We start from the raw sequence: 15,802 nt of genomic DNA, 5'->3' as shown, positions 1-15,802 counted from the left end.
TCTCCTAGAGGCTTTTTGGGGACACATCCCGCCCCCCCAATCCTTTCCTGCCGGTTATTTTTGTGATTTACATGGGGGTTTTCTCTAGCAAAGTTGGGCCAACGCAGCAACGTTGTCTCCATCGTAGGTTTCTGTTCTCGTTCTTTCTTCTCCTCCTAGACCTGCTTTCACTCTTCAAAACTAGCCTGATTAGGTCGGTTGGCAGCTCCATTTCTGGAGATCCTTTTTATACGGACACGGAAAACCCTATTAAGGGTAAAGCTACGTCCTGCCCAGTAAGCCAGACTCCTTGAAAGGGGTCCCTGGTTGGGGGCTTCGCTCTTCCGATTAAGTGTAGGAGTCCCACTTTCCCTTCGCAGACACATTGCAGTCATCCCACCACCCCACCCCAATTGGAGAGCTCCCTTCGCCTCTCTCTCTCCTTGTATTTACAGAGGCGCTGCCTCGGTTGGAATGCTGGTCCTCCCCTTCCAGTGTTGATGTGGTCTTGCTGAGCCAGGCAACTAGGGGGCCCCTTCGCTGTGGAATACTCGGTGCTGCCGGAAAGGCTGGAAACAAAGGCCTCTTAGGAGAGAGAATTGTTGGTTGAATGAATGAATAAACAAACGATCTGACTTACTGCTCTCTTCCTTTTGGGGACGTGGGAGAGATTGGGCAGGGTTGGGTGTGATCACAATTTTTGCTTTCAATGTTTTCCTGAGGAAATCTGTACAACTGTCTATTTCCGTGGCACGTGAGGCTGCGGGTGCCCTCGGCCTGCACCAGTGTTCATGATTGACGTGGGAGGACCCGATTTCCCCTTTACACTCCTTTCTTCCCCCACCCCTTCGACTGGTCAGACCAGTCTCACCTAAACAATACTCTTTCTTGCTTTAGTGCCCAGCTTCTCACTATTACTCAAGGCTTAGTCACTGAGCCTCGGGAAAGCCTCCCTCCTCACCCCTCTTATTGCAGGGACTGTTTTCTAACCCATGTGGTGAGGACTTTTTAAAACCTATGCTGTCTTGTACTCAAAATTGTTCAAGTTTGTAGTCTTACCAGGGAGACTGAGCTCCCCAGGGCAAGTTTGGCACTTGATACACATTTGGGGCTGAAAAAACTTCTTTCTTCCATGCACATTCCCTAATAACACCAATCAACTCTTGTCTGGAAAGCAATCTTAGCAGTGGGTTAGAGAGGACTCGCTGGAAGTTCCTTTCTATCAGGTTTCAACTGATGAAAATCAAAAGATCTTAAATCAGTTCTTCATCCAGGTTAGTCCCCTGCATAGTCAGAGGTGGTTATGGTTGGCAAGTCCTACTCTCAGACTAGTTCTCTTGTCCCTTGGATTTTTTGGTGGTTTGTATTGAAGTGCATGCTTAAGGAAACCTGTAAAATTGAGGGGGGGTGTGCGTGTGTGTTGGGGGGAGGGCTGTAATCTTGTTCTGACTTCTCTATGATAAGAACCTGAACAGTAAATGACAAAAAAGAGGGGGAGGTATTGAAACATTGATTTTTCGTTTGCAAATTTGATTCATGTTTTCAAAGGCCACTTGAGGCATATCTGGTTACTCAAGTGGCTTCCAAGTGAGGCCTGATGTGCTTGAGTTTTTGCCCTTATGCCCTGGGCTAGAAGGCATGGGACACAGTACCCTGACCCAATTTCTAGGAAACTATACCGCCAAATTCTTGTTGGTCAGAAGTGCTATGATTTTGCTCTATTCCTACGCAAATGTTTTAGCAGAACAGTGTCTTTCAGACTGCAGAATGGGACCCAGGAAAGGACAGTGATGAATTCAGTGGATTACTAGAAGCTTTTTTTTTATTTCTTTAATTCAATAGAACAAAATAGAATTTAAAATATCAGTATGTCATATATAGTAATGCTAGTACTATTCTATAAAACTAATTTTGATTATGTACAAATATGTATATATTCTGAGTTATGAAGTAAAATCTATTTCTTACTGTGGGCTGGGATCAAAGAATTTTGAAAGCTACTAAGAGTAAACCTATCCTAAGACAGGAAAATAATCACAAATATTAGTTGTCAACTCTGGATTTTCAGGAATGCACTGCATTGTCAAGATAGGTCGGTAGGAGTTTTTAGGGAGGGTAGATAGCTATCTTCTGTAGAATTATTTGACCATTATCACCTGATAAAATAGAGTGGGTCTGTTTCTGGGGGCTCTAGTGAGTTGTTTCCCAACCTGTTGTTGAACAAGATCATCTTCAGGATGGTCCTCAAAATTCTATTTATCCAGCATTTCAGTTTGCCTGAAGTGGGCTCACACATTATATTTGCTGCTCTCTACCCTTCATGTCCAGCCGAGTAGTTTCATTCTCAGGTTGGCTTTCGTGGCTTCCTTTGATGTGGCACTAGCCTATATTTCCATCCTAATCCCCCACTATTCCTTGTGGTAGGCAGCTTCTGAGATGAAGCTCAATGAACCTCACCTGATATTCATACTCATTTGTAATCCCCTTTCCTTGAATATGGGTTGGACCTAGTGATGTGCTTCTATTCAGCAAAAGTGACGGTACATTACTTCTAAGATTAGGTTACAAAAAGTCTCTGGCTTCCGTCTTGTTCTCTCTTGCTCTCTCTCTCATTTGCTTTGAGGGAAGGGAAACCAGCTGCCATCTTGTGAACTGTCCTACAGAGATGCCCACAGGACAAGGAACTAACGTCTCTGGCAACAGCCCAGGGAGGCCTGCCAATGGTCACAAGAGTAAGCATTGAAACTGATCATGCCCAGTTGAACCTTGAGATGACTGCAGTCCCAGCTAATACGTTAGTGAGAGGACCCAGCTAAGCCCAGCCTGGATTCCTGACCCACAGAAATAAGTGATAATAAATGTTTGTTGTTTTACGCCACTAAGTTTTGCTGTAGTTTATCACTCGGCCATAGATAACTAATACATTCCCCTTCTTATACCCTGTGGTTTTGCCACTGTTCTCAAACCATTTCCCATTTCCCATTCAAACTTTACCCACTGCTTGGAATATTCTTCATGCCTCCTCTTCCCTGCTATCACCATGTATCTAAACTCTTATCTTTCCTTTGAGGCCCACCTTAAATGCCAGACCTTTCATTAATTTTTCTTTATTTGATGCTCCCATTTGAAACTGATCTCATTCTATTCAATACTTTGAACGTAGTGCTTTATAAATATCTTTTTGTGGCACTTCTGTGTTGTCTATGTACCAGATTTTCTGTTACTATCTTTTAGGGTAGAATCTGGCTAATCACACCTGACCTAGTCACTTGTAAAAAGAAGGTACTTTTTGAGTATTTGGATGAATTAAATACATTGAAGTACCTATTTAAGTACCTACCACTACCTGAATTATATTTATTTATCTGTTTACTGTTTGTCTCCCTCACTAGAATATAAGTTCCATGAAGGCAGAGGTTTAATCTGCTTTGATCACTGTTAGCTCCAGTACCTAGAACAGTACCTGGTAATACATTTTTGTTGAATGAATAAATGTAGGAGTAAACAGTAGAAAGCATATTATCTAATATGTCTAAACGGCATCTATCTCATTCCTTACTGGTCAAAGCAGAACTCTTGACTTCCCTAGCAAAACTGTTCCTAATTCTTTACAATTTAGAAATATAACACTACCATTCATGAGGGAGCCCTCCTTTTCCTCAAATACCCAATCCATCAGCTAGTCTTGAGGGTTCTGCCTCCAAATACATTCAGAATCTTGCCATCTCCACTACTCTGGTCCTAGTCCAAGCAACCATCATCTCTCTCCTGGATCACTGCAAACGCCACAGCCTAACTCATCTCTGGGCTTCCGTTCTTGGTGCTCATTGTCTGTTCTCCACCTGGCAGAAAGTAAGATCTTCTCAGAACGTAAATAAAATCCCTTGCTTAAAAGGATAAATTGTTAAAGCCCTCAGTGGCTTCTAACTGCAACCAGAATAAAGTCCATATTCCTCACTCACCACGGCCTTACCTGGTTGTGCCCTTGCCTACCTCCTCAGCCTCGTCTCCTGCCACTCTTTTCCTTTTCTTTTCTTTCTTTTCTTTTTTTTTTTTTGTTGCATCATTCTATCTTCTTTTAAAATTAACTTTTATTGGAGTATAGTTGATTTATACCGTTCCTTTTCACTATGTATTAGCCACAATGATTTTCTTTCTGTCCCTGAAATACTCTTAAGTTATTCCCTTTTCAGGGCACTGTACTTGCTGTTTCTTCCACCTGGAAATCTCCTTGCCTCTATGTTTGGGTAGCATCACTTAGGTCTGTTTAAATATCACTCCTGAAAAAAAAAAGTCTTCTGGACTTCCCTGGTGGCGCAGTGGTTAAGAATCAGCCTGCCAACGCCGGGCACACAGGTTCGAGCCCTGGTTCGGGAAGATCCCACATGCCGCAGAGCAGCTAAGCCCGTGCGCCACAACTACTGAGCCTGCGCTCTGGAGCCCGCAAGCCACAACTACTGAGCCCACGTGCCACAACTACTGAGACTGCGAGCCACAACTACTGAAGTCCGCGTGCCTAGAGCCCGCGCTCCACAACAAGAGAAGCCACCGGAATGAGAAGCCCGCGCACCTCAATGAAGAGTAGCCCCCGCTCGCCGCAACTAGAGGAAGCCCACACGCAGCAACCAAGACCCAACGCAGCCAAAAATAAATAAATAAATTTATTTTAAAAATTTTTAAAAAAGAAATTATTCTAGCTTATAAAAACAAAGTCTTTCTTGACCATCCTAGCAAAAGTTGCCCCTTGCATGCAATCTCCATTTCCTCATTGTCGTATTTTAGTTTTTGTATTTTTTCATGGTATGAGAACAGATTATTTCATTATTTGTTTATTTGCCTATGATTTCTTCCCCCTTCCTGCATTTTCCCTCTCAAACTCCTTTCTGGAATGTTAACTCCACAAGGATAAGTCTTTTGGTTTGCTCATCGTTGAATCATCAGTGCCTAGAACAGTGCCTCATACATTGAAGGAGTTCAATAGTGTTGATTTAATTAGCACATTTAACTTTATCCGTCAGTGCCTAGCACATAATAAATGTCTGTTGCAATGACTTGATGGTGGAAAAGAACAGATTTTTCCTTGAGGCCAGTCTTCTGTAAGCCACAGCATGAGAACTAATTTCAAGAATTGCTTTCTAATGGCTTCATTTTACCTAATTAATATGACTTTTTGCAATGTACACATTTTGACATTCTTGTGCAGACAGTGTTATTGAAAATTCAAGTATGGACACTGGCATTATGGAGGAATAGTGAACTCCCACCCCCCCCCCGCCCATTTCCCTTCAGATCAGATGCCTCCCTTTACTCCAATGACTTCCATATTTTCTTAGCATTAATCTCTCCCAGGTTCCTCAATAAATTCCTTTCTCTACTCTTTTTTTTCTTATCATATTTTATATTTTATTCTTGAGATTATGTTTAGTAGGGGCTCAACAAATGAAGGGCTATATTTTATCTTTGTTAAGACAGCTCCTAAGCCCCAAGCAATAGTATTAACTCGGAGCACCCAGGTGACTTCGGCGTGTTTTTCTGGTATTGAAGGATGCTCTACTAGGTAGCAGTTGCTGTGTAAAAATTATTCCAAAACTCAGTGGCTGAAACTCTCAAAGTTGGTATGAATCAGAAATTCGAGAGCAATTCAATTGTGTGTTTTAGCTTGGAGTCTTTTATGAGGTTGTAGCCATATGATAACTATTTCTGTAGTTATCTGATGGCCCGACTAGGGTTGGAAGATCTGTTTCTAAGGTCACTTACTCACATGCTGGCAAGTTGGTACTGGCCAGTTGATTTTTCTCTAAGAAGGTTTCTCCACAAGCCTGACTGAGTGTCCTCATGACATGGTAGCTGGCTGATCCCAAAGCAAGTGTTCCAAGAGAGATCAAGGCAATGCCTTTATAAACTAGACTTGGAAATCACATTTTATATTTCCGCCATATTCTACTAGTCACAAAAGCAAGCCCCGATCCAACGTACGAGGGGATTATATAAAGATGTGACTACCAGGAGGTGAGGATCATTGGGGCCTTCCTGGAGGCTAGCTACCACAGAGAGGTTGTCAGCAGCAGAAGAATTTTTATTGCAAGAAACACAATATGCAATTATAAGTGGCTTAAATAATGACACTTACTATCTCGTATAATAGGAAGTCTACAGATAGGGCGGTCCTAGGGTTAATTCTTTTAGGCCTCTAGTCCTAGGCCTTTTAATCTCCTCAAAGATTAAGAGCTCACCATCCTTTCATTCTGTCATCTTCAGCATGCTGGAGATATTGCCTGTCATGGTCATGCGTTGGCTGCAGTGGTTTCAGGGCTCATGTGCAGACAGGGCCACATCCACTGAAAAAGAAAGAAGTGTCAATTCTGTGAGTCAATTTTATTAAGAGAGATAATATTTCCTGGAAGTACTGCTGTGGATGTCTCTGATCCTATTGGCATGGTAACATAGTCACGCAAAAAAAACACTTTATGTTATGAATCCATATGTTCACAAGCATTAACGTTTTGTGAGTGCATACCTCACCACTCATTGAAAAAGAAAATTATGGTGTGCACAGAAACTCAACCTTAAAAAAATTTACCAATATTTAGATAGCTTTACAGACATTTTAGTATAAACATATTTATGTCAGGACTGTAGAACTTCCTAGAGTATCAGTACTCTGTTTATCTCATCTCACCAAATAAAGGGGGAAGAAATGACTTGATTAAAGACCTTTTTGGGGTTTTTACCCAATGGCCTTTTCCTGTGACCCTGGAATGGTCCATTTTGGTAAGTGTGGTATATACTAATGAATATGAATGAAAACAGTGTCAGAAAGATGATGGATTTTTTAAATTGACCATGGTTCTTTCACTGGGTAAACTGACACCTGCTAATTAGCAGTAAGCGACTTTAAAATTTCAGACTCATAATTTTCCAAAATAGAGCGATTTAAAAATACTTTTATTTGTGCGCTTCTTAATTGTTAACAGTCTGTTTTCTTGTCCAGAGAAAAATGACAGCGACTGAATGATGTGTTCTACTCAAAACATTCTTAGGCCACCATGGACTTATATTCCTGGCCTTCAGTCAGTTTCCGGACCTTTCTTTGCCCAGAGCTAAGATACTGAAATAAGGATTTATTAAAATTAACATACCTGCAATTCTGGTTCTTAGCTGGAAAGCATTTTAATATCTGGGCTTGGTTCCGGGATCTTTATTCAGGTAAAACTCCCACTGTTTTGGACGAAATCTTTGGCACCTGGTGTCCGATTAAGACGCCTGCGTCCACCTCCAACTAACCTCATCGTGGGACACCTGGTGCCGACGCCACTTCTCAACCCCCCTCCCCATTCAGTGACACCCATCCGAAAGGACAGCCCAAGACCCCACCAGTCGAGGAAACTGTTAAATGTTGTTTGCTTTCTTGAAGTAAACCACGCACATAACACACCCCTTTTGAGTGAAATATCGTCATTGTGTAACCATTTGTCACCCCTGGGTGGATGAGGCCAACAAACTCCCCAAAGTTGCTGTCTCAGGAATACATTTTATTCGTGGCTGGAAAAACGAAGTGGGGAATGTTATGGGGTAGGGAAAACAACTTGTTTATTTTCCTGGTGGTAAGCGGGGGTAAGTAAACTATTTACAATAGGGCCGAGTACACGCTGTGTTCGAACGACGAGGCAATGCAGGGCGTTAAATGAGTAGAAGGCAAGACGCCCACTGGAACCATCTCCTTCCTTTGTCTTCCACCCCCCCCCCGCCCCCAGAGGTATGGGGGGGACCCGTGTCACGCGGATCGGAGGTGGCGGGGCCGAGGGGGCTGCGGCGCCCCAGAGGCGAAGGCGAAGGCGCCAGGACGCCGCTCCTCGCCTCTCAGGATGCCAGCCGGGTACACACAAGGTCCGGGGGCAAGACCGCACGGCGGCTCGGAGCTCTAAGGAGGGTCGCTAAGGAAGTGCGGGCTGCCGGCCGGAGGGCCAGCGGCGCAGGCGGCGCCAGCCTAGGGGGCGGCGGCGGGCGGGACGTGCGCAGAGCCGCTCCCCGGGAGAAAGGAACCTCCGCGGGGGGGGGGACCGGGCTGCGGCCGGAAGGCCGGGGACCGGGAAGGGGGTGGGGGTGGGGGTGGGGCAGAGGGGAGAGAGGCGGGGCCTCGGGCGCGCAGCCCCAGTAGGTCTCCGAAAATTTTCCACTAGGGCTCCGAGCGCCCGTGCCGCCGAGGCGCAGCCCGCCCCTGCGCACCCGGGGGCCACGTGACGGTGACTCAGCAGGCGCCGCCTCCCGGACCCCGGGCGGGGTAGCGGAGGGGAGAAGAGGAGAACCGGGGAGGGGGAGGCGGGGGGAGGCGGGGGGAGGAGAAGAGGGAAGTGATGGGGGAGGCCGGGGAGTCCAGGAGAGAGGAGACTAGTGATGCGGAGGCGCGGGCCTTTATCTCGGCCCCCCCCAATGCCCCCTTGGTCCAGCTCCGCCAGCTGGGAGGCTGCCAAGTGCACGCCAGCCAGGCTCGCACCGGGCGCGCCCAGCCCGCGCCTGCGACCTGGAAAACCTACACTGCTCTAAACATCAGGGCTCTTCTCGGGGTCCTTTGAGGAAAGCCGCAGGGGGCCTCGAGGCCCTGCGGAGTTTTCACAAACTCTCCTGGCCGCGTGGGAATGCCCTGCTGGGGAGATTGCAGTCTGGGAAGCGATCACGCCCTGTTGGCAGCTGTCGGTGCCTGTGTACGTGGCTCTTGCCGTGGGGAACTGTGGCTGTGATAGCGTGCACCGGAGGGAGGGACGAAAGGGTGAGAGGCCTTGACCCATCCCTTGTGCCCGGGGAGTCCCAGAGACACTGGTATTTGTCAGATGAAACTCCCGGACCCACGAGGAAATCCTCGAGGCTTCGGTGAACGTGGGATTTGTTGTGCAGCAGGTTCCAGATGGTTCCCCGTTAAGAATTTTGGAAATCGAAATCGGCGAAGATTTCCTCTGATCCTTCTGCTGCGTTGAGTAGACATTACACAGACACTCCGCCCCTATAGCTGGTCTTATAAGGAAACATTTGTTCCAGAAGTACTCCACTGCTTCATCTCCAGTGTTTTTTTAAGTTCTTTCTAGTAATTGTGACCGTTTCCTTTTCCTCAAGTCGCTCCATCAAAGTCTTGGAAGCAAATTAAAAAAAAAAAGACAAAAAAAAAAACTAGCCCGAATTAGGAAGTTAAGATCTTTGTTTACCGACTGCTTTGCCTGGGAAGACAGCGTTATGGGTTTGCTCTTTTCAGGTTTCCTCACAGCCTCTTCTGGGGGCTTTTTTCTCTCACTCCCACCTTGAGGCAAAAGTACAGACTGGGGACTTGCCGATGTCCCTTTTTTTCCACACCGGTTTTAACTTTCCCTCCAGAACTGTGTATATTGTTTTCTCGTAGGTTTCTGCAATTAGAATTATTGTAATTAATAAGAATAGCTAATGTCCTTGTAGTACTTGGGGCGGGCACTATTTTCAGTTGTTTACAAATATGCGATTATTTAATTCATCCACTGTGTGAAGTAGAAGCTATTATTGTCCCATTATCCAGCTTAACTTCATTCCTTAGAGATATGGAAATTGAGGCACAGTCGAGTTAGATAACAAGTCCCCTCCAGCTTGTAAGTGAAAGAACTGTAATTTGAACCCAAATTGTCCGAGGTAAATCCCACGTTGTGGTCACAATGCTATAGAAATTCCCTACTAACAAGCATGATTGCATTGAAATATTAAATTTACATTTTGTTGGGGATTTTTTTCCTTCTACTTATTTAGCCTTCCTGAAGTTTATTTCAGAGAAATGTCTAAATTTAGTTTGGATAGAAAATCACACATAATTTAAAAAAGAAACTCTTAAGAAACCATGCGTTCCAGGGCAGTATTACATTTTTCTTACATGGAAGATTATTGAAATATTTGACCTGGGAACTTATTTTCCTTAGGAGAAATGTCTCCACATATACCTTGAGCTCCTAGGACATGGTGAGCCCTCCAGGAAAATGATGAAGTGGTTCAATCATCAGTTTGAAAAATATATATCGATTGAAAGGTACTCAAGAAGTGAACACCCTTGAAATGGTCGATGACATAATGCCAAATGAAAAGGAAATTTCCACAAAGAAATATAAATATTAGGTGGATTCAATAGGGAAGATACTCCAGGTTTTTTCTTTTTTTTCTTCCTGGAACCTTCTTTTCTGCTCTTGAAACCTTCCCTGAGCCTCCAAGACTGGGTTAGAAGCCTCTTCTGTGTGCTTCTGTGGCACCTAGAAGCTATGCCTGCAGTGGTACATTGTATTCTCATTGCTTACTCACCTGACTCTACCTCCCAGGAGATTCTTAAGTTTCCGGAAGGGCATTCTGTCTTTCTCAACAGTGTGTCACCAGAGCTCAGCACAGTTGTTTGTCCTAAAATAGGAGCTTAGCAAGCAATACTAGTTAAAAGGATGAGTTTACTGGTCAGCCTTGTCTCGTTAGGATGTACTGAGTTGGGATTAAACAGAAACTGTGAGACCAGTGTACCCATTAGGGACATAGTCTCTGTCCAAACTCCTCCCACTTTCCTCCTTTCTTACATTTCCTTGTTTTCTTTCTCCCTCTTTCTTCCTATCTATCTATCTATCTATCTATCTATCTATCTATCTATCTATCTATCTATCTTTCTTTCTTTACCACTAGATATAAACTGCCCGGTCAGGGATATATATTTTGAGTGTGGGTATATATCCCATTGTCCAACTTGTTATTTTGCACATAATAGTTTTTTGATGTTTATTAAATAAGAGCAAAAACAACCTCTGAAAAATTTTGTGTCAGGTTAGTTTACTTTATTTCTGCACCCAATTAATAAATAACCACAGTCTTAATCCTGACCTCACAATTTGGGGTCTTTAGAATGATAGAATCGTAGGATTTTTTTTTTACTGCTGAGGGGAACTTGATAACTCTCTAAGACAGCCACTAGCCACAAGAGGCTATTTAAATTTGAATTGATTAAAATAAAATTAAATTTAAAATTTAGTTACTCAGTAGCATTAGGTACATTTCAGGGGCTCAACAGCCACATGTGACCAGTGGCTCCTCTATTGGGCAGAGGTTTTCATTATTGCAGAAAGTACTATTGGACAGAGCTGATAGTTATAAAAAATAGGTAAAAGGGCATAGTTTTATTAAATATATCACTATTACTAAAAAATATTTCAGATTGCATAGCAGTTCTTTTACATACGAAGAACAACACATTCCTGTTTCAGATGTGTGTTATTTCACATATTAGATAAACATTTTTTTCTTAACAGTTGTGTTTAATGCACATTTAAACATATTCAGAAGAACTCATGGTTCAAAAGGATTCCTCTTTGTATTCCCCTAACATGACTATTCACCCCAATTGATCCTTTGTGACTCAATTTTTTTCTGTTTAAAAATACTTTAATCGATTTGAGTCACTGCACAAGTTTGACATTCATTAGATTCGGCTGTGCATTTTAAGCTCGCATGACTGAGAAACTAAAATACTCAGTAATGTTGGTAAAGGACAAATGCCAGATAGTTTTGGACTGACCAAATATATATTTAATGACATCACACATGCCATCCGGACAGTTCTCAATTTACAAACACTCTATTCTGAAGCAGCCCAAATATAAAACATACGGGTGTACTTTCCTTAAACTTCTCCTTAGAACAGTATCGCCAAGGTAGCCATTGTACAAAAAATTAGTCAATTAAATCAATCAATCAATCAATCAATCTTGGAATTTTTAGAGAATGGATAGCTTGAGTTGTGGAGGCGATAAAGACGCTGTGAAAAACCCTGGGGAATTAATAGAGGTTAATTCCACAGTAGAGCAGATTTGCTTAAGTGGTAACCCCCTGACAAAAATAGCCTAGCTCCACCTTTCTCCATCAGGCCCCGCCCCTCCTGGCCGAGTCTCTCTCCCCCTCCCCAAGTCTTTCACAGTTCTCCAATTTCATTTGTAATTCAGTTTCGGTTCTGTGAGTTCAAAGTTTTGTGGCCTCACTTCTCTGAGCCTCAGTTTTCAGGACTATAAAATAGGAATAATCACATGCTGATTGTCAAGAATTAAAGGAATATTTATGTGCAAATACTTTATAGATTAGAAAATTAATACAGAAACAAGAGACTGTGATTGTATACGTCATAAAACTCAACCCTGACCCCCACCCCAAGGTTAAAGGGCCCTCAGAACGTGCTCATGACCGGCCTCTGATCGGAATCTGATCAGTTCTTCAGAATATTGAGGCCAGTTGATGGCTTGAAGGTTCTGGGAGTTGAGGCGGGGGGCGTTCTGGGAAGTGGAAGAAAGATTTAAGAAAGGAGATGCAAGGCTGTGAAAGAAAATAGTTCAAATTTGGCAAGAGTTTGCATAAATACCATCTTTTCCTTTAAGGAATGAATGTAATTGCCTGCATTTTCTCTCTGCTTCCTTCTGTTTCATTGATTATTCCTGAGGCTAAAATTTCTACTTTACATTCTAGTTCATCTGACATAGCGTGTTTTTAAAAACTTAGCGTTGGTTACTTTGATTTTCCAGTCGTCTTTTGCTGATGGAGCGTCTGTGAAGGGCAAATTCAAAGTACAACTGGCTGCCACAGCACAGGGGTAGGAAAGTGGTAGTTGTGGTTCTTGGAGAGGGCCTCGGCAGCTAAGCCTTTAACTCTTGGAGAAGCAGTGCCAGTCACAGCTACTTGCTGGCCTAGGGCAGAAACAGCAGTAGTTAGAGCAGAGCAAATCAAGCCAAACCAAACAAGTAAAAATGGCGGTGGGGGGAGAGCGAGAGCCGGGGAGAGAGAGAGAGAGAGAGCGAGAGAGAATGAGAATGAGAATAAAAGAGAATGAACAGGGGAGTGGAGAAGAGGAAGGGAAAGACACCAAAGAGAATGATGGATAACATACAGCATGTATCAACTCATTTAAGCCTCATGACAAGGTAATGAGGTAAGCACTAGTATTACCCCCATTTGACAGATGAGGAAATTGAGGCACAGAGATGTTGAGCAACTGTTCCCAATGTCACACAAATCCTAAGTGGTAGAAGTGGGACTTGACCTCAGACAGTCTGGCTCTGGAGTTTGTGATCTTAACCACTACACTAGGAGTTCTCAAACTTTCTGGTCTTAGAACTGCTCCCCCCCTTCCCAAACACACACACTTTCAAAAATTATTGAGGACCACGAAGAGTTTTGTTCAGGTGGGTTATTCTATTGATATTTACCATCTTAGAAATTAAAACATTTTAATTCATTAAAAAAATGAACCCATAAAATGCTAACATAAATAGCACTTTTTAAAGTGAAAATAGCTATATTTCTCAGAATAAAAAAATTTAGGGAGAAGCATGGCATCGTTTCACAGTTTTGCAAATTTCTGCCCTATACTATACATCTTTTAGAGTCAGGGTGGTTAAGAAGAGAGAAGGAAATGAGAGGCTGAGAGGCTCTCAGAGGGGCTGAAAGGTATAAATGGTGAGAACTCAATGCTTGTCTGGGTGAACACCCATATGACCTGCACGAGGAGGAGATGACAACCAAATAATTGTTCCTGGACTGTATAGAGGATCCTCTGGATTTTCATGCCTACTTGAATTCTCAATAGGTTGTTTGGATTCTTTCTCTCTCTCTCCCCGTGTGTGTGTGTGTGTGTGTACACACATACGTATACATACATGCACACACACATTTACATACACGTATATTTCCACACACACACATACACAAATGTATTTGAGGTTCATTAAAAAACTTTGAATCTAGGATAGCTTCTGAATTGGGAGGGATTTTAGAGATTATCTGCCTAGTCTTATTTTATGGAGGGAAACAGCTGAGGCCAGGCAGGAAGATGACTTACTGCTGGTTGAACTGCTGGTTAGCAGCAAGACTGGTGGCAGAACCCAGGTCTCCCATGTCCTCATGCACTTCAGAGTGTCATGTCATGGGAATTAATAAATCGTATCATTCAGCCATTAGATAAATCTCTTTCTACCAGAAAACTTGTGAATTGACAACCTATGGTACATTCTATGGTACGTAGATCTAGATCTATGGTACATTCACAGGCTTCATCACTGCCATTGTGAAAAATTGCCCTTCTCCTCCCAAAATTGCCTCTCCCCAAATATCTTGGTCTGGTTGATATTTTGTTGGGACTCTTTATCACTTCTTGCTTATTGCCTTTTGTTTTACAAGTAGTGCTGAAGAGAACATGGGCTTGGTATTGGGAAGAGGGTAAGAATCTGTGAGAACCAGCAGTTCTGAGACATCTGAGAACACTGACTGACCAGCCCCTGTTATCTGCAGGACCTGTTTTTCTTGAGGATGAGCATATTTTGGTCCACAGGTTTCCAAGACAAGCACATTCCTGCCAACATGATCCCTGGACAAGCTGTTCTGGAATTTGAACTTGCTACTGAAAAGGGGTTAAGTCCAGGACACACACACTTGTTTCGGTGGGGGGAGAGCCATAGTTTGCTATGTTAGCACCTCATTATACAACAGTTCCAGATAAAGTGATTCCAGATGTGCTCTCAGCAAGTACCTAGCACTTATGTTTTTAACCCATCAGGCTAAAATCCACTTTCTCAATTTTGGAAAACCAGAAGTTAGTTAATTAACTAGTAATTTCTAGTTACTTTGTAAAATTGATTCTAAATTGGCTTTAATTTGCATTATGCTTCAAGTTAGCTGATTATAACTGGATAAAACGTATCTATTTACATATACATGCATCTATTCATGCATACGTATATCTTTGATCACAATTAGAAGTTCATTTTTTTTTTTTTTTTTTGGCTGTGCCATGCGGCATGCAGGATCTTAGTTCCCTGACCAGGGATGGAACCCACATCCCCTGCAGTGGAAGCACAGAGTCTTAACCACTGGACCACCAGGGAAGCCCAAAGTTCATTTTGAGTACTGGTTTATGATTACTAAGTTCCTTTGTCCTGGAAATTTCATTTAGAAAAGTTAAGAGAACATGTATCTGAGAAGTAGTATTCTAGTTTCCTTCTTCAAGCTGCTTATGATTCTGAAATTTCATGAGAAGTCCTGGTTAGAGACACCCCTGCCCCCAACCCCTTATGTTTTTTTAACACAATTTGAAATTTTTCTCTTCATAAACTTTGTAACCTAAACTTACAAAGAATTGAAGAGAAAAGGTGCTGAATGCCTTCTGTGACAAGTCAGATGATTATTAAGAATATGGGATTTTTGCATCCCTTGGTCCTGGAAAGAGGGCATCTGAGGGCAAGCATTTCATCTTGCTATAAAATATTTCAGATATTCTGCAGAAATTATGTTTTCTGTTGAATATGAAGCAAATCTTCTTACCTGGTCTTTGCTTACTTTAGTTGAGAACATTGCATCCTAATATACTCTTTTGATAAGATATTTTAAGTATTTTTTTAAAATTTAGGTATTATATCTGGCTTCAAGGACCACAGCATTTATTTGCCAAAGACTTTAACCTAGGGCATTATTCACAGCATGGAAGGATTGCAAAATATATTCTTCAGAGGTGACTGTTTTGTTGCAAATACAGAGGCAACTACAGCAATGCAATCTAGGGAGCATGGACTCTGGGTCCAGATGGCCTACCTTGATTTCTGGTTCTGCTTTTTACTAGCTGTGGACTTCAGTTTTCACAAATGTAAAGTGTGAATAATCACTGGTGAGGATTTAATGAGTTTGTACTCGTAAAGAAAGCACTTAGAACCATGCCTAGTGCCTATTAAGCATTATGCTAGTATTAGTTTAAACAAATAAAAAATCTTGAATTTTGTCTTTGCCATGTCAGAGATACTAATATCAAATGGCA

Source organism: Eubalaena glacialis, chromosome 11, assembly GCF_028564815.1.
Source record: "Eubalaena glacialis isolate mEubGla1 chromosome 11, mEubGla1.1.hap2.+ XY, whole genome shotgun sequence".
Lineage (NCBI taxonomy): Eukaryota > Metazoa > Chordata > Mammalia > Artiodactyla > Balaenidae > Eubalaena > Eubalaena glacialis.
The sequence above is the reverse complement of the archived record's forward strand: the minus strand, read 5'-3'. Positions refer to the sequence as shown.